At 44.8% G+C, this 27,410-nt stretch overlaps 1 protein-coding gene across 1 annotated transcript in view; it reads right to left on the minus strand.

The window, feature by feature from the left end:
• Nucleotides 1-27,410, minus strand: part of LOC118387061 (kelch-like protein 29) — a 435,230-nt gene that overhangs the window by 151,230 nt on the left and 256,590 nt on the right. The window lies entirely within an intron of this gene.

Genomic DNA, 27,410 nt, shown 5'->3' on the forward strand with positions numbered 1-27,410 from the left:
TATCTGAAGACAAGTACTTGGCACAAATAGTCAAAGCTTCTCGTAGCGTGGTCTAGACTAACTCCTTCTCTGTTCTAAAATCAAAGCCTTGAGCGATGTCTTGTCCTGTATGATTCACTAACCCATCTATATGCACACACTAGAGAACATGGTACGGGGAGCCATGTCAAAGTTAGTAGGGCAGCCATGTCGGGGCGGCAGCGTAGCCTAGTGGTTAGAGCGTTGGACTAGTAACCGGAAGGTTGCGAGTTCAAACCCCCGAACTGACAAGGTACAAATCTGTCGTTCTGCCCCTGAACAGGCAGTTAACCCACTGTTCCCAGGCCGTCATTGAAAATAAGAATGTGTTCTTAACTGACTTGCCTGGTTAAATAAAGGTAAAATAAAAAAAATGTCCCCAAGTTAGCAGGGCAGCCATGTCCCCAAGTTAGCAGGGCAGCCATGTCACCAGGTAGCAGGGCAGCCATGTCACCAGGTAGCAGGGCAGCCATGTCACCAAGTTAGCAGGGCAGCCATGTCACCAGGTAGCAGGGCAGCCATGTCACCAGGTAGCAGGGCAGCCATGTCACCAAGTTAGCAGGGCAGCCATGTCCCCAAGTTAGCAGGGCAGCCATGTCCCCAAGTTAGCAGGGCAGCCATGTCACCAAGTTAGCAGGGCAGCCATGTCACCAAGTTAGCAGGGCAGCCATGTCACCAGGTAGCAGGGCAGCCATGTCACCAGGTAGCAGGGCAGCCATGTCACCAAGTTAGCAGGGCAGCCATGTCACCAGGTAGCAGGGCAGCCATGTCACCAGGTAGCAGGGCAGCCATGTCACCAAGTTAGCAGGGCAGCCATGTCTCCATGTAGCTAGCTATGTAACGCGAGCGCACTTGCCTCTTGTATCAAACTGTCGCAATCCGGCGACTCGATTAACCTCTGGCTGGACTGCATCTTGTTAGCTACCCACTCATGCTGCATTAAATCCATTTACTGTTCGGCAAAACAATATTCATATAGCTACAGTCTACAGCACTTTACAAAACAAAAGATACCAGTAGCTAGCTAGCTAAGTAGCTAGCAAAATAGGTTTACATTCAATCACAGAAAGCTAACTTTGCAAACGAGTTTACAACTGAAGCTAATATTATAACTAACTTGATTAGTTATAATATGTAAAGCAAGCTGGGTGTCTCCAAAAACGTTCACTAGGTTAAATGACTGTTCTTTCTATTTCGACAAACTGTTGCATGTCTGTCTTGAGTGACGTCTGTGGCTGCGCCAGTCTTGACGTTTTAAAGAGACATCGCACCTTTTTATGAAAGAAGTGATAAGGCTGCCGTAGGCTAATACAATCAATCCCAAATGTATGGACAACATATTGTTTGTCATCTGTAGCACTAAAGACTCCACTGAAATCACACAATCTTATAGAATATGCATTCACCTGTATTGTGATTAGGCCTATGCCCTCTTGATTTACCCAGTTTATCAAGATATTAAACATTCAAATACAATTATTACCATTATGTTGTAGTAGTTAGATTGGTAAAACAGTGAAATGTATTGTTTTTTTTATTTTTTTTTATGTATTATTCATTATTGCCTACATGGTTTTCTCTGGGAAATGTTGTCATCAAATGTTCAAATGTAATTGCACTGAATCGGTATCGGCCCTAAAAAAAAATCCAGATCAGTCGTTCTGTAGCACATCTGCACACAGACACAGATGTGTGCATACACACACACATTCGTGCACACACATACGCGGTGCACACACACACACGTATACTCTTATGTGACAGGGCCTAAGAGCAAGGTGAATCAATGTAAATGAGGTAAAGGAGTTAAGGACAGTGTACTAACTGGTGACTGATGCTGATTATAGCCTCATAAAGTCAGGGATCAAAATCCACATCCTAGTCACTTTCTAGGGCCCTTACTCTTAATGTACCACCCCACAGACCGATTCACTCAAATTCTCAATTATACCTTGCAATGTGAAATCAAAGGCAATTAAAAGTTGGTATGGTTTTGAACATAGGCGCTTATTAAAATTGTGTAGCCACATAATCAGAGTCTAGCTGTTATTAATCATGAAGCATAATTTGCTTTACAAAAGGTAGAGTAGAATAAAAACATTCCCCTTTGCGGAATCCAAATGTAGAGCCATCATCATCCAAACATAGAGCCATCATCATCCAAACATAGAGCCATCATCATCCAAACATAGAGCCATCATTATCCAAATGAAGAGCCACCATCATCCAAACATAGAGCCACCATCATCCAAACGTAGAGCCACCATCATCCAAACATAGAGCCATCATTATCCCAACATAGAGCCACCATCATCCAAATGTAGAGTCACCATCATCCAAATGTAGAGCCATCATCATCTAAACAGAGCCATCATCATCCAAACATAGAGCCACCATCATCCAAACGTAGAGCCACCATCATCCAAATGAAGAGCCACCATCATCCAAACGTAGAGCCACCATCATCCAAACGTAGAGCCACCATCATCCAAACGTAGAGCCATCATTATCCCAACATAGAGCCACCATCATCCAAACGTAGAGTCACCATCATCCAAATGTAGAGCCATCATCATCTAAACAGAGCCATCATCATCCAAACATAGAGCCACCATCATCCAAACGTAGAGCCATCATCATCCAAACGTAGAGCCACCATCATCCAAACGTAGAGCCACCATCATCCAAACGTAGAGCCATCATCATCCAAACGTAGAGCCACCATCATCCAAATGTAGAGCCACCATTATCCAAATGAAGAGCCACCATCATCCAAACGTAGAGCCACCATCATCCAAACGTAGAGCCATCATCATCCAAACATAGAGCCATCATCATCCAAACAAAGAGCCACCATCATCCAAACGTAGAGCCATCATCATCCAAACGTAGAGCCATCATCATCCAAACGTAGAGCCACCATCATCCAAACGTAGAGCCACCATCATCCAAACATAGAGCCATCATTATTCCAACATAGAGCCACCATCATCCAAACGTAGAGTCACCATCATCCAAATGTAGAGCCATCATCATCTAAACAGAGCCATCATCATCCAAACATAGAGCCACCATCATCCAAACATAGAGCCATCATTACATCATTATCCAAACATAGAGCCACCTCAATCTGCTGTGAACATACATCATAAATCCAATAAGATCTTCCTTTTTCTTTCTACCACAGTGAGAGACATTATCAGAACAGCAAAAGCCTAATGGAAACCCTGGGTCAACCACCATCAGACCCTACGGCAACACACACATCGCGCGCACACACACACACACACACACACACACACACACACACACACACACACACACACACACACACACACACACACACACACACACACACACACACACACACACACACACACACACACACACACACACACACACACACACACACACACACACACACACACACACACACACACCAGCATCAGCATTAGCTTCCACAGAAAAGGTCAGAGAGGCTAGAGTACACTTTGATTCTCCGGCTCACCTCAGCCCAGCCTGCCTTCTGAGTTAATAGAAAAGACCTGGTCACCAGCCTTCCTTGACACACACATACACACCACACGATGCATACAAATACTAGGCTAGAGTGGTATACCATACACTGGGATATTTGGAAAGAGCCATGGGATGTTTTTTCAATACCATCAATAGCGTTGAAACAATTTTTTTAGTACATTTGAATATTTGTAGATCCTTTTTAAGAAAATACCCGCAGTTAACTTGTACAATCCGTTAGGAGATAAAGATGATCACATTCTTCATTTCACCTTTCACATTTTTATTGTGAAGCTAACTTGTAGTCCCCAGTCACATGGTGTTTGTTTACAAGCACACAATGAAGAGAGACCGGAGTTGTGTGAGTCACTCACTGTTGTGCAGCACGCCAGGTGATCTAGTTACAGTATGGAATTCACAACTAAATGTTTGCCAGCTAGATATCTATGAAGTTAACTGTCTAAAATATGCTAAATTCTCTGCAGTTATGCATTTGGTTTGCTAATTTAGTAGCTAGTTAGCCATCTAACTAAGTGGTTAGCTTCTTCCAAAATCAGGCTTTACTTTGTAACAGCACAGAATCTCCCTCATGGATCAAGAGTCTTACTGTCTAATATTTGTTTGAGCAGGCAGCAAACTATGAGTGGCATTTATTTTGTTACTTGTATAACTTTATGAGCTGGGATGTCTGTCCAGCAAATACTTTAGGTCAGAGACTGCATGAACTGTTTGCAATGTGCTCGTTAGCATTTAGTTAGCATTCTCTATGGGATTTTACATGTAGTTGTCATTGCTAACCTTTGGATTACAAAGGCTCAGTGGGGTTTGAAAATAGTGCCCCTTGTGTTCAGTGCCAGTATTACTGAATATCCTGGTATGGCACAAGGTCTGTATGAAGGTATGATCATCTGGATACCACCCAAGTCTAACACACTCACATTGTCAGCTGTTCACAGTGAAATATACAATAGGCTAGCTTCCCTCTCTGAACTCTACCTCCATCCCATTATCCTTCCTGACCCCAAACCCATTTCATCAACTCTCCCATCATGCAATCTGCTACCGCGTTCAGGGGCAGACTTATTGATTTGGAGGCCCCAGGCAGAGGCCAGGCAGAGGCCAGTCTGTGGAAAGACATGAAGATTGCTGTCCTCTGCTGCTCCCCATAGAACTTAACAGAGCTTGAGAAAATATGCCAGGAAGAATGGGAGAAAATCCCCCAAATCCAGATGTGCAAAGCTGATACAGACATACCCAAGACAACTCAAAGCTGATACAGACATACCCAAGACAACTCAAAGCAGCCAAAGGTGCTTCTACAAAGTATTGAGTCACGGGTGTGAATACTTGCGATTGATGTGTCGATGTGATGATGACGCGGATGACAAAAGTGCACAATGACAGTAATCGATCGTGAGAAATTGTCAATTGTTGACCTCTGAGTCTGTCCTGCTCCTAAAGCCATTAGACTACTTATTCATATAATTCTAAACTATCTCACTTTCCTCTGTCTGAACTGGACAGGCGCAGAGTTCATCATTCTGACCATACCCGTTACCCCATGGTCCCTCATTCTTCTTTTGACTTGTTCTTCTTCTTGTATTAGACTAGCAGACATCTGATAACATTTTGACATCTCAATGCCTTCTATCTGACTCATACCGGGCCTGTCAGATTTCTTTGACTATGCACAGATCAAGTGGTTGAGTCTTTATTGAAGTTGTCTGCTGTTAACGTGCATGTACTACTGACACATCAATACTATCAGTAGTGATTTGGCAGCATCTAGCATCTCCACACACACACACACACACACACACACACACACACACACACACACACACACACACACACACACACACACACACACACACACACACACACACACACACACACACACACACACACACACACACACACACACACACACACACACACACACACACACACACACACACACACACACACACACACACACACACACACACACACACACACACACACACACACACACACACACACACACACCTCTTGTGAAGAGCAGTGGGTGATAAACCCTTCTTTAAGCAGGGAGGAAATGTGTGTGAGATGGAATCGATCAGATATGTAAAGCTGCACATTAATTAATATTGAACCAGATGTTTCGATTGTGTGTGTTGGGTGGTGGTGGCGGCAGGCAGGTTTGGAGTCTAGTGGAATAAGGAGAGCAGGAGTGTCAACGGGGCCTGTGGCGGACTCATCATTATGCAGAAGAGTCAAATGCCTAAGGCCTCACATCATCCCGTGAATTGTTTCATGCGATATGATTGCAAACGTGACTTTCATTGAAATTAAGCTGCAGCAATGAGAGGGGCATAGAAAATAAAAGAAAGAAAGATTTAATTTCAAGAGAGAAAAAGAGAACGCATTTCTTTAGTAAAAAGACAGGTGCTGCTGATAATACTGCCATCGTCGCAGAGGACATGTACAGAGCTGTCAGAAAGTATTCATACCCCTGGACTTATTCCACATATTGTTGTTTCACAGTCTGAATTCAAAATGGATGAAATAAATACAAATCTCAACCATCTATACACAATACCCCATAATGACAAAGTGAAAACATGTTTTTACACATTTTTGTAAACATATGGAAAATGAAATACAGAAATATACATTTTACATAATTATTCACAGCCCTGAGTCAATACTTTGTAAAAGCACCTTTGGCTGCGATTACAGCTTTGAGTTGTCTTGGGTATGTCTGTATCAGTTTTGCCCATCTGGATTTGGGGATTTTTTTCCCCATTCTTCCTGTCAGATTTTTTCAAGCATGGTTAAGTTTGATTTGAGCAGTGGTGGACAGCAATCTTCAAGTATTTCCACAGTCTGGCCTCTGCCCAGGGCCTCCAAATCAATAAGTCTGCTCCTGAATGCGGTAGCAGATTGCATGATGGGAGAGTTGATTAAATGGGTTTGGGGTCAGGAAGGATAATGGGATGGAGGTAGAGTTCAGAGAGGGATGGAGGGAAGAAGTCAGGAAGCTAACCTATTGTAGATTTCACTTTAGACAGCTGAACGTGTGTGTGTTAAGCTTGGGTGGTATCCAGATAGTCATACCTTCATACAGACCTTGTGCCATACTGGGATATTCAGTAATACTGGCACTGAACACAAGGGGCGCTATTTCCAAACCCCACTGAGCCTTTGTAATCCAAAGGTTAGCAATGACAACTACATGTAAAATCCCATAGAGAATGCTAACTAAATGCTAACGAGCACATTGCAAACAGTTTATGCCGTCTCTGACCTAAAGTATTTGCTGGATAGACATCCCAGCTCATAAAGTTATACAAGTAACAAAATAAATGCTACTCATAGTTTTCTGCCTGCTCAAAACACATTTTAGACAGCAAACAAACTGATAAGGATGTGAAATATGTTTAGCGACACGCACGCGCACACGCAAACACACACACACACTCTTGTACAACTCACCTTGTGGGGACACATTAATTCGATTATACCTTCCGGTAACCTGCCTCACCCAATGTGATACAGAATCGCTATTATTTTTAATTTTTAGAACACATTCAAGAACCTCCAGAAGCTAACCAGCTAACTAGCTACAAGCTATTTAGTCATTGTTAGCCACTGCTAGCGGCTTTTACCTTCTGCACAGCCAGCCAGTTTTTTAAACCTGGATAATACTCGCCAGTCTAGCTTCCCTGCCCCATCCACCGCTGCCCCCTGGACACTGATCACTTGACTACATAGCTGATGCATGCTGGACTGTCCATTAATCACGGTACTCCATTCTGCTTGTTTATGTTTTATCTGTCGGCCCCAGCCGCACTCAGGCTCTGTGTGTAGTTAATCCGACCCTCCCTGCCTAGTCAACGCCATTTTACCTGCTGTTGTTGTGCTAGCTGATTAGCTGTTGTTGTCTCACCTACTGTTTTAGCTAGCTCTCCCAATTCAACACCTGTGATTACTGTATGCCTCGCTGTATGTCTCTCTCAAATGTCAATATGCCTTGTATACTGTTGTTCAGGTTAGTTATCATTGTTTTAGTTTACAACGGAGCTCCTAGTTCCACTCTTCATACCCCTGATACCTCCTTTGTCCCACCTCCCACACATGCGGTGACCTCACCCATTACAACCAGCATGTCCAGAGATACAACCTCTCTCATCATCACCCAGTGCCTGGGCTTACCTCCGCTGTACCCGCACCCCACCATACCCCTGTCTGCGCATTATGCCCTGAATATATTCTACCATGCCCAGAAACCTGCTCCTTTTATTCTCTGTCCCCAACGCTCTAGGCGACCAGTTTTGATAGCCTTTAGCCGCACCCTCATACTACTCCTCCTCTGTTCCGCGGGTGATGTGGAGGTAAACCCAGGCCCTGCATGTCCCCAGGCACCCTCATTTGTTGACTTCTGTGATCGAAAAAGCCTTGGTTTCATGAATGTCAACATCAGAAGCCTCATCCCTAAGTTCGTTTTACTCACGGCTTTAGCACACTCTGCTAACCCTGATGTCCTTGCCGTGTCTGAATCCTGGCTCAGGAAGGCCACCAAAAATTCTGAGATTTCCATACCCAACTATAACATTTTCCGTCAAGATAGAACTGCCAAAGGGGGAGGAGTACCCAAACAGTTCGAACTACTAATTTTAAAAATTACTCTCTCCAGAAATAAGTCTCTCACTGTTGCCGCCTGCTACCGACCCCCTCAGCTCCCAGCTGTGCCCTGGACACCATTTGTGAATTGATTGCCCCCCATCTTCAGAGTTTGTTCTGTTAGGTGACCTAAACTGGGATATGCTTAACACCCCGGCAGTCCTACTATCTAAGCTAGATGCCCTCAATCTCACATAAATCATCAAGGAACCCACCAGGTACAACCCTAAATCTGTAAACAAGGACACCCTCATAGACGTCATCCTGACCAACTGGCCCTCCAAATACACCTCCGCTGTCTTCAACCAGGATCTCAGCGATCACTGCCTCATTGCCTGTATCCGCTACGGAGACGCAGTCAAACGACCACCCCTCATCACTGTCAAACGCTCACTAAAACACTTCTGTGAGCAGGCCTTTCTAATCAACCTGGCCCGGGTATCCTGGAAGGACATTGACCTCATCCCGTCAGTTGAGGATGCCTGGTCATTCTTTAAAAGTAACTTCCTCACCATTTTAGATAAGCATGCAGAAAAAAATGCAGAACGAAGAACAGATATAGCCCTTGGTTCACTCCAGGCCTGACTGCCCTCGACCAGCACAAAAACATCCTGTGGCGGACTGCAATATCATCGAATAGTCCCCGCGATATGCAACTGTTCAGGGAAGTCAGGAACCAATACACGCAGTCAGTCAGGAAAGCTAAGGCCAGCATCTTCAGGCAGAAATTTGCATCCAGTAGCTCCAACTCCAAAAAGTTCTGGGACACTGTGAAGTCCATGGAGAACAAGAGCACCTCCTCCCAGCTGCCCACTGCACTGAGTCTAGGTAACACGGTCACCACGGATAAATCCATGATTATCGAAAACTTCAACAAGCATTTCTCAACGGCTGGCCATGCCTTCCGCCTGGCTACTCCAACCTCGGCCAACAGCTCCGCCCCGCTAGCAGCTACTCGCCCAAGCCTCTCCAGGTTCTCCTTTACCCAAATCCAGATAGCAGATGTTCTGAAAGAGCTGCAAAACCTGGACCCGTACAAATCAGCTGGGCTTGACAATCTGGACCCTCTATTTCTGAAACTATCCGCCGCCATTGTCGCAACCCCTATTACCAGCCTGTTCAACCTCTCTTTCATATCGTCTGAGATCCCCAAGGATTGGAAAGCTGCCGCAGTCATCCCCCTCTTCAAAGGGAGAGACACCCTGAACCCAAACTGTTACAGACCTGTATCCATCCTGCCCTGCCTATCTAAGGTCTTCGAAAGCCAAGTCAACAAACAGGTCACTGACCATCTGGTTTCCGAGCCGGTCACGGGTGCACCTCAGCCACGCTCAAGGTACTAAACGATATCATAACCGCCATCGATAAAAGACAGTACTGTGCAGCCGTCGTTTACAAAAAGTTGGCTCCCACAAGTATAGTTAAACACACACACACACACACACACACACACACACACACACACACACACACACACACACACACACACACACACACACACACACACACACACACACACACACAGTTTATTAATATGGCAAAATGCAGTGGGCAGACAGACCGGTAGGAAGAGAAGCGTTTTCCCATTTTCTCCCTTTTTAAGTTTGTCTCCGAATTGCCGATTCACTCTTGCATAGCAACCCATTATCACCGGGAGGCAGATGGTTGTAGTCTGACTCAGAGAGAGAGAGAGAGAGAGAGAGAGAGAGAGAGAGAGAGAGAGAGAGAGAGAGAGAGAGAGAGAGAGAGAGAGAGAGAGAGAGAGAGAGAGAGAGAGACAGAGTAAGAGAAAGACAGAAGGCGAGAGAAGAAACATTTAGAGAGAGACAACAGGAGGAGAGAGAGAGAGACAGAGAGAGACAGAGGGAAAGAGAGAGACAGAAGGAGAGAGAGAAGAAAATTTGAGTGAGAGACAACAGGAGAGATAGAGAGTGGTAGAGAGAGGTGGGGAGAGTGATGAGCTTCACTCGACAGACGGGGGGGTTGAGAAAAGACGGAAGGAGGAGGAAAGGCACATTCACACACATGCAGGCCTTTTGCAATATAAAGACAAAAAAGTTATTTGAATCAAGGTTAGTTGTCTTTTAAAGTCTGCATTTCTCTGTTCTCAATTCACTAAACCATGGAGTTTCTGTGCTTGTGAATAAATGGTCCGCCGTTGCCCCCAGCCAACTATACAGCCGAATGTAAAACAGAAGAGCTGCCATAGGGTTACACTGAACGTGATGGAAGAAAAAAAACACACAATGAAGATATTTACAGTTTGGTTAGGAGGATTAGAATTTAAGTCAAATGATTAGACTTTTCTAAATACCTGTGTAGGCTATATGTTCAAGGCTTAGAATATAATAATGTGCTTTTTAGGCAACGCACACAGACATGCACGTAGAGCTGTGAAGAAATTGTCCTCAGTGTGTTCTCAGGATAGCGTGTGTGCGCACTACAGTGCCTTGCCAAACTAAAATAACTGTCGCTATGGTTACCCATCTCCCTCTAAGGCGGGCTGTGGCACCTCATTTGACTCTAGTTAGCCGTCTGGCTCACACACACGCACACACACACACCTGAATCTATTGTCTAGTTCTTTAATGAAACCTATTCGTCAGTTGTCCATCCTTTCATTAATGTTTGAGTGGCAATCCCACAGACATAACTGAACATTCTGTCCAATTCTGAAAATCACAAAGCACGCTCACATACTCTCCTCTCCACACACTGACTCTCCTCCACATAGAGAAGATCCAATAATTATCCTGACACAATGGCCTACTCTCCCTGACATGGCACAGCCGATACCGACAGCTGTCACTGTGAGTGTGTGTTACTGTCTACCGAAGACCATGTACGTACCATGTCATTGGTTGGCTTCCTCCAGAGGTAAGACCTGGAAAGGGCCAATACCGACAGCTGTGTCGCTGTGTGCATGTTACTGTCAACCAATAAGAGACAGTGTTAACGTGTGTGCATCAAACACCCATGCATGTCATTGGCTGTCTTCTCCCAGAGGTGCATGGGAAGGTGTGGTTGGTCAACAGAAGGCTGTAGGCTGTGATTGGCTGGAGTCAGCCCTGGTCTGGCTGTGTGTTGTGATTGGCTGGAGTCAGCCCGGGTCTGGTCTCCTCATCCATCCAAACAAACAAGGCAGGGTTAGCTCATGACAGTGTGTTTGCCTGGGTTGGGCCCAGTCCCCTCTCAGAGATATTGCTCCCATTAAATCTGCTAATATGACAGAATGAAGAACGAGAGATACACACCTGGAACAGGAACATACACACACACATGCACACAAGCACCCAGACACATCACACAAAGGCTTGGGAGAGTCTTACGCAAAGGCTTAACTAGAAGGTGGACTATACACCTTAGGGTCCAGAGTACAAAGCTATAGTACCGTGAAGTGGACTCTGGTCTCCCTTAAGAAATTACTTCTTTACTCCATAGAGAGAGACAGCAGGAGGTGAAGGAGAGAGAGTGAGAGGAGGAGGAGCAGAGAGTGAGAAGGAGGACGAAGAGTAGGAGAGAGAGAGCGAGAGAGGAAGAGGAAGAGGAGGAAGAGTAGGAGAGAGAGAGCGAGAGAGGAAGAGGAAGAGGAGGAAGAGGAGGAGAGAGAGAGAGAGAAAGAAAGAAAGAAAGAAAGAAAGAAAGAAAGAAAGAAAGGAAGAAAGAAAAAGAGGAGGAGGAAGAGTAGGAAGAGGAGGAGTGAGAGAGAGAGGAGGAGGAGGAAAAAGTAGGAAGAGGAGAGAGAGAGAGAGAGAGAGAGAGAGAGAGAGAGAGAGAAGGAGGAGGAAGAGGAGGAGGAGGAGGAGAGAGAGTGAGAGAGAGAGGAGGAGGAGGAAGAGGAGGAGGAGAGAGTGGTCATGTCTACTACAGTCTGGTCCCTGGTGCAGCAACTTTACAGCACACACTGATCAAATCAACAAACTGCTGGGAGATCTAATAACAGGCCTGCGGGAAATGAGAAAGAAAGGAAGAAAGAACGAGAGAGGGAGTGGGAAGGGGAAGACTGAAGCGGAGACAGAAAAAAGAGGGAGAAAGAGAGAATTGTGCCACATCCGTAAAAATGGCATTGTGCCATTATTACATTCTTCCTTTTAAGACTGTGTTTGTGTGTGGTTTTTGGTTTTACTATCCTTCTGGGGACCAGAAGTCCTAGTAAGAATTGCAAAACAAGGAAAAATACTATTTTAGGCTTAGGGGTTAGGTTTAGGGTTAGAATTAAGGTTAGGCTTAGTGGTTAGGTTTAGGCTTAGGTCAGGTTTAGTTTTAGAGAAAATAAGATTTAAAATGGGAATACATTTTTGTGTATGTGTGTGTCTGGCTGCTGACACTTCATAGACAGAAAGGAAATAACTGTCCGCTGGCCGCAGGCGTGTGTAGTATCATGCCGTTGATGTGGTTTGTGTGTGTGTGTGTGCGTGTGTGTGTGTGTGTGTGTGTGTGTGTGTGTGTGTGTGTGTGTGTGTGTGTGTGTGTGTGTGTGTGTGTGTGTGTGTGTGTGTGTGTGTGTGTGTGTGTGTGTGTGTGACACCCACATAATCAGGCTAAATCTCTGTGAAGATGTGTGTACACAAATTGAATCATAATCAACATTTCAATAACAGTAACAGCCATTGCTATGCCTGGTTGTAAAATTGTTCACCGCAAAATAATATGTCATTGTAAATCCACACCATAAACAAAGTCTGGGAAATGCAATTCAACAACAGCAGAGTGGCTTTCTCGCACACATGTACACACACACGTACACACACACACGTACACACACAAATTGCTTTTTTCCCCCATATGGCCAGAAAAAGAGAAAAAGACGAAAGAGAATATGACTGGAATGTGGAGAGTGATGGGGGTAAGTCTGTCGGGGGAGAGAGAGGGAACGAGAGAAAGAGAGAGGGAAAGAGAGATTGAGCGACAGAGGGAGAAAGACCCATTCATCATGCAGGCTTGTATCATTTCCTTTGACACGTCATTTTCAACTGCTCGAAGAGAAGAGGAAAGAACAGGCTTTTCCTGGCTGCCCGACCAAAAGCCTGGACCATCCATCCATCCAGAGCTCTGACCCACAACAGAAGAAGAAAAACCTGCCTGGTCTCTTTTAACAGGTCCTTAACGCTTATTTTCTTGTTGATGTTCTTCACCTACACATTTATCTCCTATCTATGCGAACAACAACGCTGTGACACTAATGTGTGGTGGATTGGTTATGGATTCTTCACACCCTGATGGTGAATGAATGGGTGAAACCTAGGCTTGGTGATGCTGTGTCCAATGTCTTATTAGTAGAGCAGAACAACTAACTTAGCAGTAAGCAAAGGGAGGATTCCACCATCTTGGAAGCAATTTTAAAATACAGGGGTGTTAGACATGGTGACAGGTGGACAGGCGGGGTATTCCATATGATAGATACATGGTGTATAGTGGACAGATTCAGAGTTATTATCAACTACTGTACGACCTACAACATAGAATTCTGAAAGAGGAAAAAAGGAAGTCTGAGTGAGGATAAAGAGGAAGTCAGTGAGGATAAGGAGGAAGTCTGAGTGAGGATAAAGAGGAAGTCAGTGCGGATAAAGAGGAAGTCTGCGTGCAGATAAAGAGGGGAGTCTGCATGTGGATAAAGAGGGGATCTGCGTGAGGATAAAGAGGAAGTCAGTGAGGATAAAGAGGACGTCTGAGTGAGGATAAAGAGGAAGTCTGAGTGAGGATAAAGAGGAAGTCTGAGTGAGGATAAAGAGGAAGTCTGTGTGAAAATAAAGAGGAAGTCTGAGTGAGGATAAAGAGGAAGTCAGTGAGGATAAAGAGGAAGTCTGAGTGAGGATAAAGAGGAAGTCAGTGAGGATAAAGAGGAAGTCAGTGAGGATAAAGAGGGGAGTCTGCGTGCGGATAAAGAGGAAGTCTGAGTGAGGATAAAGAGGAAGTCTGAGTGAGGATAAGAGGAAGTCTGAGTGAGGATAAGAGGAAGTCTGAGTGAGGATAAAGAGGAAGTCTGAGTGAGGATAAGAGGAACTCTGCGTGCGGATAAGAGGAAGTCTGAGTGAGGGTAAAGAGGAAGTATGCGTGGGGATAAAGAGGAAGTCTGAGTGAGGATAAAGAGGAAGTCTGCGTGCAGATAAGAGGAAGTCTGCGTGAGGATAAAGAGGAAGTCTGCATGCAGATAAAGAGGAAGTCTGAGTGAGGATAAAGAGGAAGTCTGCGTGCGGATAAAGAGGAAGTCTGCGTGCGGATAAGAGGAAGTCTGAGTGAGGATAAGAGGAAGTCTGCGTGCAGATAAGAGGAAGTCTGCGTGAGGATAAAGAGGAAGTCTGAGTGAGGATAAAGAGGAAGTCTGCGTGGGGATAAGAGGAAGTCTGCGTGGGGACAAGAGGAAGTCTGCGTGGGGACAAGAGGAAGTCTGCGTGCGGATAAAGAGGAAAGTGAATGTGATTCTAACGTTAATGTATGAGAGTTGGGTAGCGCTGTTGAGTGTCAGCCAAGAAGCAGATGAAGAGTAACCAACTATTTGAAGTGAAATGGTGATAATGTCTTCAGATATGTCTCTTTAAAAAACATAAATGTCGGACAATGGAAATTCACTAGGCGTCAGTAGTCTACAATATGGGATTTACATTTGGGGATTTACATTTGGACTGAATTGATAATAGCCACAATCTGAAGTGTTGGTTCTCTACCGTATGTAAATGTATGGTTTTGTTCATAGGTTTACCATGCCTCTGTTCCTGTTAGTTAAGAATTGAGAGGGATGTCCACCCCTGGTGCTTTGTTAGCCCAGCACAACTAGCCTCTGTTCCCCAGCACAACTAGCCTCTGTTCCTGTTAGTTAAGAATTGAGAGGGACGTCCACCCCTGGTGCTTTGTTAGCCCAGCACAACTAGCCTCTGTTCCCCAGCACAACTAGCCTCTGTTCCCCAGCACAACTAGCCTCTGTTCCCCAGCACAACTAGCCTCTGTTCCCCAGCACAACTAGCCTCTGTTCCTGTTAGTTAAGAATTGAGAGGAATGTCCACCCCTGGCGCTTTGTTAGCCCAGCACAACTAGCCTCTGTTCCTGTTAGTTAAGAATTGAGAGGGACGTCCACCCCAGGTGCTTTGTTAGCCCAGCACAACTAGCCTCTGTTCCCCAGCACAACTAGCCTCTGCTCCTGTTAGTTAAGAATTGAGAGGGATGTCCACCCCTGGTGCTTTGTTAGCCCAGCACAACTAGCCTCTGTTCCCCAGCACAACTAGCCTCTGTTCCTGTTAGTTAAGAATTGAGAGGGATGTCCACCCCTGGCGCTTTGTTAGCCCAGCACAACTAGCCTCTGTTCCCCAGCACAACTAGCCTCTGTTCCCCAGCACAACTAGCCTCTGTTCCTGGTAGTTAAGAATTGAGAGGGATGCCCACCCCTGGTGCTTTGTTAGCCCAGCACAACTAGCCTCTGTTCCCCAGCACAACTAGCCTCTGTTCCTGGTAGTTAAGAATTGAGAGGGATGTCCACCCCTGGTGCTTTGTTAGCCCAGCACAACTAGCCTCTGTTCCCCAGCACAACTAGCCTCTGTTCCCCAGCACAACTAGCCTCTGTTCCTGTTAGTTAAGAATTGAGAGGAATGTCCACCCCTGGCGCTTTGTTAGCCCAGCACAACTAGCCTCTGTTCCCCAGCACAACTAGCCTCTGTTCCCCAGCACAACTAGCCTCTGTTCCTGTTAGTTAAGAATTGAGAGGGACGTCCACCCCTGGCGCTTTGTTAGCCCAGCACAACTAGCCTCTGTTCCCCAGCACAACTAGCCTCTGTTCCCCAGCACAACTAGCCTCTGTTCCCCAGCACAACCAGCCTCTGTTCCCCAGCACAACTAGCCTCTGTTCCCCAGCACAACTAGCCTCTGTTCCTGTTAGTTAAGAATTGAGAGGGACGTCCACCCCTGGTGCTTTGTTAGCCCAGCACAACTAGCCTCTGTTCCCCAGCACAACTAGCCTCTGTTCCCCAGCACAACTAGCCTCTGTTCCCCAGCACAACTAGCCTCTGTTCCTGTTAGTTAAGAATTGAGAGGGACGTCCACCCCTGGTGCTTTGTTAGCCCAGCACAACTAGCCTCTGTTCCCCAGCACAACTAGCCTCTGTTCCCCAGCACAACTAGCCTCTGTTCCCCAGCACAACTAGCCTCTGTTCCCCAGCACAACTAGCCTCTGTTCCTGTTAGTTAAGAATTGAGAGGAATGTCCACCCCTGGCGCTTTGTTAGCCCAGCACAACTAGCCTCTGTTCCTGTTAGTTAAGAATTGAGAGGGACGTCCACCCCAGGTGCTTTGTTAGCCCAGCACAACTAGCCTCTGTTCCCCAGCACAACTAGCCTCTGCTCCTGTTAGTTAAGAATTGAGAGGGATGTCCACCCCTGGTGCTTTGTTAGCCCAGCACAACTAGCCTCTGTTCCCCAGCACAACTAGCCTCTGTTCCTGTTAGTTAAGAATTGAGAGGGATGTCCACCCCTGGCGCTTTGTTAGCCCAGCACAACTAGCCTCTGTTCCCCAGCACAACTAGCCTCTGTTCCCCAGCACAACTAGCCTCTGTTCCTGTTAGTTAAGAATTGAGAGGGATGTCCACCCCTGGTGCTTTGTTAGCCCAGCACAACTAGCCTCTGTTCCCCAGCACAACTAGCCTCTGTTCCTGTTAGTTAAGAATTGAGAGGGATGTCCACCCCTGGAGCTTTGTTAGCCCAGCACAACTAGCCTCTGTTCCCCAGCACAACTAGCCTCTGTTCCCCAGCACAACTAGCCTCTGTTCCTGTTAGTTAAGAATTGAGAGGGACGTCCATCCCTGGTGCTTTGTTAGCCCAGCACAACTAGCCGCTGTTCCCCAGCACAATTAGCCTCTGTTCCTGTTAGTTAAGAATTGAGAGGGATGTCCACCCCTGGAGCTTTGTTAGCCCAGCACAACTAGCCTCTGTCCCTGTTAGTTAAGAATTGAGAGGGATGTCCACCCCAGGTGCTTTGTTAGCCCAGCACAACTAGCCTCTGTTCCCCAGCACAACTAGCCTCTGTTCCCCAGCACAACTAGCCTCTGTTCCCCAGCACAACCAGCCTCTGTTCCCCAGCACAACTAGCCTCTGTTCCCCAGCACAACTAGCCTCTGTTCCTGTTAGTTAAGAATTGAGAGGGACGTCCACCCCTGGTGCTTTGTTAGCCCAGCACAACTAGCCTCTGTTCCCCAGCACAACTAGCCTCTGTTCCCCAGCACAACTAGCCTCTGTTCCCCAGCACAACTAGCCTCTGTTCCCTAGCACAACTAGCCTCTGTTCCCCAGCACAACTAGCCTATGTTCCTGTTAGTTAAGAATTGAGAGGGACGTCCACCCCTGGCGCTTTGTTAGCCCAGCACAACTAGCCTCTGTTCCCCAGCACAACTAGCCTCTGTTCCCCAGCACAACTAGCCTCTGTTCCCCAGCACAACTAGCCTCTGTGCCTGTTAGTTAAGAATTGAGAGGGACGTCCACCCCTGGTGCTTTGTTAGCCCAGCACAACTAGCCTCTGTTCCCCAGCACAACTAGCCTCTGTTCCTGTTTAAAAAAAATAAAAATAATTTTACCTTTATTTAACCAGGCAAGTCAGTTAAGAACACATTCTTATTTTCAATGACGGCCTGGGAACAGTGGGTTAACTGCCTGTTCAGGGGCAGAACGACAGATTTGTACCTTGTCAGCTCGGGGGTTTGAACTCGCAACCTTCCGGTTACTAGTCCAACACTCTAACCACTAGGCTACGCTGCCGCCTGTTAGCTAAGAATTGAGAGGGACGTCCACCCCTGGTGCTTTGTTAGCCCAGCACAACTAGCCTCTGTTCCCCAGCACAACTAGCCTCTGTTCCCCAGCACAACTAGCCTCTGTTCCCCAGCACAACTAGCCTCTGTTCCCCAGCACAACTAGCCTCTGTTCCCCAGCACAACTAGCCTCTGTTCCCCAGCACAACTAGCCTCTGTTCCCCAGCACAACTAGCCTCTGTTCCCCAGCACAACTAGCCTCTGTTCCTGTTAGTTAAGAATTGAGAGGGATGTCCACCAATGGACATCTAGCCTCAGTGAACTAACACTTAACACGGACATCCAGCCGCCAACCGGGAGATGACCAGAGAGACACAATCAATATAAAAACACTGAAACAAAGGTGTGACGGAGGAAGGCTAGGGAACCCATGTGTTGAGGGCCTTCTGACACACACTCTTAATTCTCAGCCCCAGGCAAATGACTGGAGGTGAACGGGCTTGGCTTCCATTGAAATGCCGGGGCTGAGACATTGCAACAGCTAGGCGCGACCAGCTTGACACACACATTCTGCAAAACAGGCGCATGGTCGTAGCGCAAGGCCGACAGGCTTCATGGGGAAGGAAGTCGAACCCGGAAACCAAACCAAGTACCCTGAGGAACTGGAGCTTGTCCTCCAACCTCCTCCATCCTAGCAGACACTATTTCTTCTCCAACTGCATCGGCTTCTGCCACTGCTTCTGGTATGTCATAAACCTGATTATAAACTGGGTGGTTCGAGCATTGAATGCTGATTGGCTGACAGTTGTGGTATATCAGACCATATACCACAGGTACGAGACAATATTTTTATTACAGAAAACTACATTTATTTAGTCTTTCTCTACCAACAGATTGGCTTGTTATTGGGAACAACAAGGTCCCAGAAAGTTGCAACAAGGGAACAACAATAAGCATCAGAGCAGTAAACAGTTTACTGTGACTGAAGTTGCTGATAGGCTATGAATGTGGCCAACCACTCCGAATGAGGGAGACAGCAGCATCATCCGTTGTAGCAGTAGGAGTAGTGTTGGTTGTGGTTCCCTGGAGTTCGATCTGTGATTGGACAGAGGGGCTGAGGAAACATCCCTGTGTCATAAGGACACGTCCCTGAGGACAGCTGAGGGGGATATGTTGTCCTGCCTCGTCCCCTTGCTGGGCCAGAGAGAGACATGGAGGCACCGCATGGCCGGCTGGCCACGAACCCGGCTGATGTGTGGCAAGCGGTTTGGGAACAAAATGTCCGCCGCTTGTCACTGCTATAGCCGCTTGGTGGCCACTGTGTTTGGTCGTGTGTGTGTGTGTGTGTGTGTGTGTGTGCGTCTCCCAACTACTACACATCACTTTCACTGAGAGGAGGGACAGACCATTTTTTTAAATGGTCACCATGAGCACTGAAGCGAGTCTGGCCCACAAAGTGTGTGTGCAAGTGTGTGTCAGATACACACAACTTTCTTTGAGGTCTAGTCCAGTGGCCCTTAATGGTGACCATGGCTTTAAAACAGTAGATTTAGGGGTCATATAGAGCACTCTTCCTTTATTGATGGGTGGGTAGATATTTCTTAATTGAGTCATTAGTCGGGAAGGGCTTAATCAGTCGGCATGACAATTTCAATAACTAATTCGACGACATTAATAACAATGGGGGGTTAAAAATGAATTTCCAGGGGGTGACATGGTAGTTTTAAATCGCATTCGATCTACATGCCATTTCAAACTATTTTGAACACTCCCCTGTTCAAAACACTGGATGCAGCAGGCGGTAACAATACAGATGACTCATTATGGAAACTACAAAGGAATATTTAATCAAGCTAATTAATTTCAGGGAGTCGTGACTGAACGACAGATTATGAATCAGTGTTCAGAAATAAGCATGCAGACTACTTGGTTACAAGACTAAGTAACCCCGTTCAAACCATGAGTATTTTGTTCAGGCTGAGTCATTTCTATTTTTTTATGTGCTTTATAAAGCAGAGAGTGGAAGCAAGAGAGCGAACAGGGAGAGAGAGTAGTAGAAAGAGAGAAGGGAGAGTGAGCGAGATCGAGAGCGAACAGGGAGAGAGAGTAGTAGAAAGAGAGAAGGGAGAGTGAGCGAGATCGAGAGCGAACAGGGAGAGAGAGAGTAGTAGAAAGAGAGAAGGGAGAGTGAGCGAGATCGAGAGCGAACAGGGAGAGAGAGTAGTAGAAAGAGAGAAGGGAGAGTGAGCGAGATCGAGAGCGAACAGGGAGAGAGAGAGTAGTAGAAAGAGAGAAGGGAGAGTGAGCGAGATCGAGAGCGAACAGGGAGAGAGAGTAGTAGAAAGAGAGAAGGGAGAGTGAGCGAGATCGAGAGGGAACAGGGAGAGAGAGTAGTAGAAAGAGAGAAGGGATAGTGAGCGAGATCGAGAGCAAACAGGGAGAGAGAGTAGTAGAAAGAGAGAAGGGAGAGTGAGCGAGATCGAGAGCGAACAGGGAGAGAGAGTAATAGAAAGAGAGAAGGGAGAGTGAGCGAGATCGAGAGCGAACAGGGAGAAAGAGAGTAATAGAAAGAGAGAAGGGAGAGTGAGCGAGATCGAGAGCGAACAGGGAGAGAGAGTAATAGAAAGAGAGAAGGGAGAGTGAGCGAGATCGAGAGGGAACAGGGAGAGAGAGTAGTAGAAAGAGAGAAGGGAGAGTGAGCGAGATCGAGAGCGAACAGGGAGAGAGAGAATAGTAGAAAGAGAGAAGGGAGATTGAGCGAGATCGAGAGCGAACAGGGAGAGAGAGTAGTAGAAAGAGAGAAGGGAGAGTGAGCGAGATCGAGAGCGAACAGGGAGAAAGATTAGTAGAAAGAGAGAAGGGAGAGTGAGCGAGATCGAGAGCGAACGAGCGAGATAGAGAGAGTGGAATATAGAGCAAGAGTGTGAGACAGAGGGAGAGGTGGTAATGACCAGTAGGACTAAGGAGCTAGAATCAGCAGACAAAAAAATGTTACAATCCAATGCTCGGAATGGTGATGTCATACTCCCAGAAAACCAGCCAATGAAAAGGTATGTATTTTCCAATAGGAGTGCATCAGGTGAAATTAACAGGCAATTCAATTGGAAAATAAGGAGCCCAATATCTTATGTCAGACATTTGTCAATACTATACGAGAATGCCAGAGATAATTACGAGCTAATTCAAATCTGAGAATATGAGGTCTCTAACATTGCCTACACAAAGTCCTTTTCACAGAGGTGAAAATATCCTCCAGATACAGTATATACAGTATTGATCCAGTATAAAGTCCTTTTCACAGAGGGGAAAATATCCTCCAGATACAGTATATACAGTATTGATCCAGTATCCTCATACTGCTTCTAAAAAGAACAGACATACAGAACAGCAAATCAAGCTCCTCAGGCCGTATAGTAAAAATTCAATCCAACACAATTTTCTGTTTAATACAATCCAAAATATTCCATCTTGCTGACCATGAACGAGAGTGGAGAAAATATACAAGCAAATATACAAAGCTTTTGCTGTAATTGAGATTGACAGTCCCGATACAGCTTTTGTGTCTGTATTCTGAAATGCTGAGACATTGTGATGTTTCTGAATGGCTCAGTCTGAGTTTATCAGCAAAACAAGATAAATCCATACACTGAAAAATGTTTATTTTGCAAATGCTTTGAACCATCTACATTGCAGGGGTGTGAACGTTTAAATGAGCTTGGGATCGTAAATGTTTAGAAAAATATACCTCATCTGAATACTAAAACGGTCTGCACGTCATCGTCGTTAACAGTTGGAAAAATGCCAGGAGCTAGATAGGGAAGAGAAGTCCTGTATAGCAATACTTTTAGAAGTTCAATGAGAAGGTGGTGAAATGCAAACAAACTTTGTGAGGTGGAATTGAGCTACAGCGGCAGTACCGGTGCAATGCACCGTGTGAGACCCAAACCGTTGCTGGCAGCGCTGCAGACCCCCAACAACAGATAGGATCTTCAGACTAAAGCAGTGCGATAAGGGACGGAGTGAGAAAATCACAGTGCTGATTACAAACATGATTGTAGTTGATATGCAGCCATTATCAATGGTAGAGGATGTTGGCTTCTATGCCCCAATGGAATATCTAGAACCCGACTACAAGATGCCATGTCGGAAAACCGTGACGGCTCGGATGGACAAATTGTAGAATGATTGTTCTGCAGGTACGAAGCGCAAGCTCTCAAACACCCCAACAAAAGATTGTTGGACGTCTAGGAACACCAACACGCTGTCATACATTACTGCAACGAGCCATCACATTGATGAGACATGTACTGACCACTTAGAGCATGCAGGAGAGGCACACATCAGAGAACCTAAAAACAGTTGTAACTGTCATCATTGCTGAGAGGGTGGGGTACAGCAGGAAGGTGAGCACCATCTGGCAGCCATGACTGTGATAGTTGGAACTGCATTAACACCCTAGCGTTCATAAGCAGGACCATATCTCCATTGTGAATTCACATGTCATTTTATGATTTTTTTCTTATATTAAAAAAGCTGTTTAAATGTTAATATTTTTCATACATTTGTCACATCTCTACTTCATAGGATCTTTGTGTGTGTGTGCGTGGGGGGGAGGGGGGTCAGACAGACAAGCCGCAGTACGCAAGCGCGAGGAACAAACTGCATTATTAAACCTTCAACACTCAGTCCATTGTTTGAAGGTACACCGGAGGTTAAAACAGATGTTGGATGTATATGAGGAGAGACTGACAACCAAGGAAGAGTTTTATTATTTATTTATTTGTGTGCGTCTTTTATTCACACCCTAATGTGCTTCTGCTGCTTAGGCCCAAGCGTTTCTCTTTTTCAAATGCTAATTCAGTCTTATCCAGATGGCAAAACTAATTTCAGGCTTCACATACTGTATGGAGAGTGGCTATTGACAGGTAAAAAATAAATACATTTTCTTCCAGCTTTGTTATAATGTAATTTGCCCCATTTACTTTGACCTAAAAAAACACATTTGTTTGTTGCATCCTGTGAAAAATACAAAAACGTCTCTGCAGAAAAGCCTGCTGTGTGGCCTTTATTTCTGCTGAAAGGGCCTGAGGGACAAACTTGCGGAGACAGATTTTTTTTGCTCACTGCTGATTTTATCAATCTGCAAATTACAATACAATTTGCTTGACTAAGTTAATATCCTTTATATTTTGTATATTTTTGTCGATGGCCACCATTTTACTACCTGTACAAAGTATTCTTTGAATGAAGACACCTATCAGTAGAACTTAAAACAGGAATCCTACGACTGAAAGAAAGAAATCCATTAATTTAAATTCCTCTGAGATATGCAAAGGCCAAAATTTTCGCAGGGTCATTATCTTGGATGTAATCATGGGAGAAACCCTGAAAATGAAGGTGGTAAAATCAATGTGATGTGTCTGTACAGTAAAAGCCTGTGAGTTTACATTCCCTCTTTCCTTTGTTTGTCGGCCATCTTGATACCCTATCCTTCTCCTCGTCAGTTTGGGGTGATTCGGCTTCGGAGCATCAACAGCCAAGAGGTGTGTTGTGAAGTATGTAAAACCCTGAAGAAGGCATTTGCAGAAAGCGTTGGTTTAAAAAAATGAAATATGTATTTTTAAAGCAAACTTTAATGTCCTAGCAAGAGTTACTGAAGATCTTCTCTGATTATATTGAGTGAAGTCTGATTAGAGGCATGGCAGGGGTATCAAACTGCAGTGCTTCCTGTTTGCTGGCATATGTTTGTTTTCCCATTCATCTACAAGCTGGAGGAAATCTCAGATCTGTCCGCTACCCATTTACCTCCCACCGTGCCCAGTTCCAGCAATCAACACTCTGTCTAAACTCTATGGTTCACCGACAGAGACGCTCTGGCACAGATACAAATAATTACTTTGGAACACTTTGATAATTGTACAATTGATACCTTAATCTTCACCTTTGGTCTAAATCACGGCATCCTTGATTTTCTAATTTACTTCAAAAACACAGACACCCGCTAATTGTTTTCAGAGCTCAAATCATACATACAGTGCCTTAAGAAAGTATTCATACCAGTGGCGGTTGGTGCCATTTAAGATGAGGGAGGATGATCGTTTTTTTTATGAGCATGGCCTTATTTCTTTTATAGCACATTGGATGACTGTCATTCATATTCCATTCACCCAGTTCAATAAAAACAACGATAGGTTTAGGCTTCTACATGATACTCAAATTGTCCCTGTATCCATCATGAGGTTGCTACAACCTAGCCTATGAATGAAAGTTTACATTGTAGGTGCACACAGGTCGAGAGAATTTTGAGTAATGAAGGTGACAGACAGTGGCACATTCAATACTACCTTGCACACTCTTGCCTACATTTAGCTGATCTAGGGTGGAATCATTAGTTCAACAGTTGCAAATATGAGTTTTGTTGGACAAATACAGGAATGTTTATCCCCATTTCGTTCCGTTTAAGAAAAGTTCAGCAGAAACAGCAGAATGAGTACATCCCTGAACACACGCAAACACAGTTCACTTTAATAGCATCCACATAAGACTTTACAAGCCAAACCTTCATATCATGACCACTAACTGCTACACACAGGCTACGTTGTTGTCACAGCACAGTCAACATAGCTACTAGAACTAACGGATTAGTAAACCCGCTACAATCATGCAGTACAGTGTACAGTCAGAAAGCAGTTTATCAGTTACACCGGCTGCCCCGGTGGCAATAAGTTAATAAAACCAAAAGCTTACCTTGACTTGGAAGAGTTTCAGTGTTGGATAGCCATAGCCAGCTAGATAACATAGCATCCCTCTCTGTTTGAGTAGGCTAAACTAGCTAGCTGCATCTCTCTCCCTCCTATAATTTAATTTTAATTTAAAGGGCTTTATTGGCACAGGAAACATATGTTTATATTGCCAAAGCAAGTGAAATAGATAATCAACAAAAGTTAAATGAATCATAAAAAATAAACAACTCTGTGAGTAAATACATTTCTCTCTGAGTCAACTACTCACCACATGTTATGCAGTGCAAGCTGTAGCTTGTGCTTTTAGCACCAGATTCATTCTCTGATCTTTTGACAAGAGGTCTGATAGGTTGGAGGACATCCTCTGGAAGTTTTCATGATTACTGTGTAAGTCTATGGAAAGGGGTGGGAACCATGAGCCTCCTAGGTTTTGTACTGAAGTCAATGTACCCAGAGGGCGACAGAAGCAAGATGTCCTCCAACTACACCATGGTGCTACCCTACAGAGTGCTGCTGAAGCTACTGTAGACATTCATTGCAAAACAGTGTGTTTTAATCAATTATTTGGTGGTATGTGAATATATTTAGTATAGTTTTATCTAAAAAGGTTACCTTTTTTAAACCTGTTAGGGATGATGCGAATTTTCGCAGCTTTTTGTAAAAAATCGCACAACATTTCAACGTCCTGCTACTCATGCCAGGAATATAGTATATGCATATGATAAGTATGTGTGTATAGAAAACACCCGGAAGTCTCTAAAACTGGTTAAATCATGGCTGTGGCTATAACAGAACATGTTTAGGAGTAAAAATCCCATGGAAAACTGTTCACCAAAAACACAAAAACAATAGTCATCCGCCAGTCAATGTATTGTCTAAGGCGATAAAAAATAGATGAGGTTCCGTTTACAATGCCTACAGCTTCCACACGATGTCGCCAGTACTGGCATTTCATTGCTGGTTTATCCTTGGTGGGATGACGTATAGGCACTTCCTGTCTTGGTGTGCACCGGAGGAAGTTATGAAAGTGAAAAAATGGACGATGATTTCAAGACTTGCTGCTATCGAATACAGATCGCCCCGTGATCAATTTGATCAATTATTAACGTTTATTAATACCTAAAGTTGGTTTACAAAAGTAGTTTGAAGTGATTTGTAGAAGTTTATAGGCAACTTTTTTAATTTTAAAAAGTGACGTTGCGTCTTGTAAAGGTGAATTTTCCTGGATCAGACCGGCCTTTATAAATGGACATTTTGGGTATACAATGAGGAATTTAATCGGGAAAAAGACCCAATTGTGATGTTTATGGGACATATAGGAGTGCCAACAAAGAAGCTCGTCAAAGGTAATGAATGTTTTATATTTTATTTCTGTGTTTTGTGTAGCGCCGGCTACCGCTAAATCTTTTGTTTAGGTCTCGTTCAGGTATTTCGGGGGGTGCATGCTATCAGATAATAGCTTCTCATGCTTTCGCCGAAAAGCATTTTACAAATCTGACATGTTGGCTAGATTCACAACTAGTGTAGCCTTAATTGAGTACCTTGCATGTGTGTTTTAATGAAAGTTTGAGTTTTATCGAGTACTACAGGTGGCGCTCTGAAATTTCCACTGATTTTGTTTCCTGTACAAATTCCGCATCATCCCTAACAGGTCCTTCCCTGCCTTTTCTGAGGAACCTCCACATTTAGTTGTGCTGCAGAACTAATTTAAAATAGTTTAAATTTAGATTTTTTTGTCACTGGCAAAATCCTAGAGGATAACCTGGTTCAGCCTGCTTTCCACCAGACACTGGGAGATTAATTTACCATTAAGCAGGACAATAACTTAAAACACAAGGTGTGTGGGCGAGTTACAGTTTTGACTTAAATCTATTTGCAAATCAATGGCAAGACTTCAAATTAGTTGTCTAGCAATGATCAACAACCAATTTGATAGAGCTTGAATAATTTAGAAAATAATAAATGGGCAAATATTATACAATCCAGGTGTGCAAAGCTCTTAGACACTTACCCAGAAATACTCACAGCTGTATTGCTGCCAAACATGTATTTGCTTTACCTTAACCTCCCTGTATACACTTGTTGGCAACTGGATGCAATCTGGGCATAGTACAAGGCTGGGCCTAGTACAGCTGCTAAGTCCCTTGCAGAAATTTAATGTTACAGAGAGAGGAGAAAGTATCATCCTTGCTAAGCTTATTAAACTGGCAACTTTGAGTCCCTATCAGAGCCCATTCATTTCCTGTCACATAGTCCAACAGAGGATGTGCTGATTTTTACGTCCTACTTTTACAAGCAAGTTTCAAGTAACACCGGGCCAACTGTAACCTCTAGGAACGATGACATCAGGAACACCGTGTCCAGATATTGATTTGTGTTGACGTGGTGGAGAACTGTTCTACATTTAAATTGATCATTGGTTTGTTGTCTTGGTTGCAGGTGCCAAGTCAATGTTTTGGGATTTCATCCTGTAGTCTTTAAGGGGGAATTCCTTTCACAATCAATGGTGTAAGGAGACACCGTGGAGCAGTGTCATCGGTTGACAGAGGGAGACAGGCTACAGGATTTGTCCTATTATATCTGATTGTGCGAGATTCAATGGAAGTTCTGCTATTGCAAGTGCTGACGCACTGTGTAGACTTCATGACTCGACTGTCAAATGGATTTTAGCCGTAGCATTTCTCTGACCTTTCAGTCAGTCATGTCTAGATCCTAACCACAGAGAAATTATTGATTTGACTACA

The sequence above is a fragment of the Oncorhynchus keta genome, chromosome 8 (genome assembly GCF_023373465.1).
Source record: "Oncorhynchus keta strain PuntledgeMale-10-30-2019 chromosome 8, Oket_V2, whole genome shotgun sequence".
Lineage (NCBI taxonomy): Eukaryota > Metazoa > Chordata > Actinopteri > Salmoniformes > Salmonidae > Oncorhynchus > Oncorhynchus keta.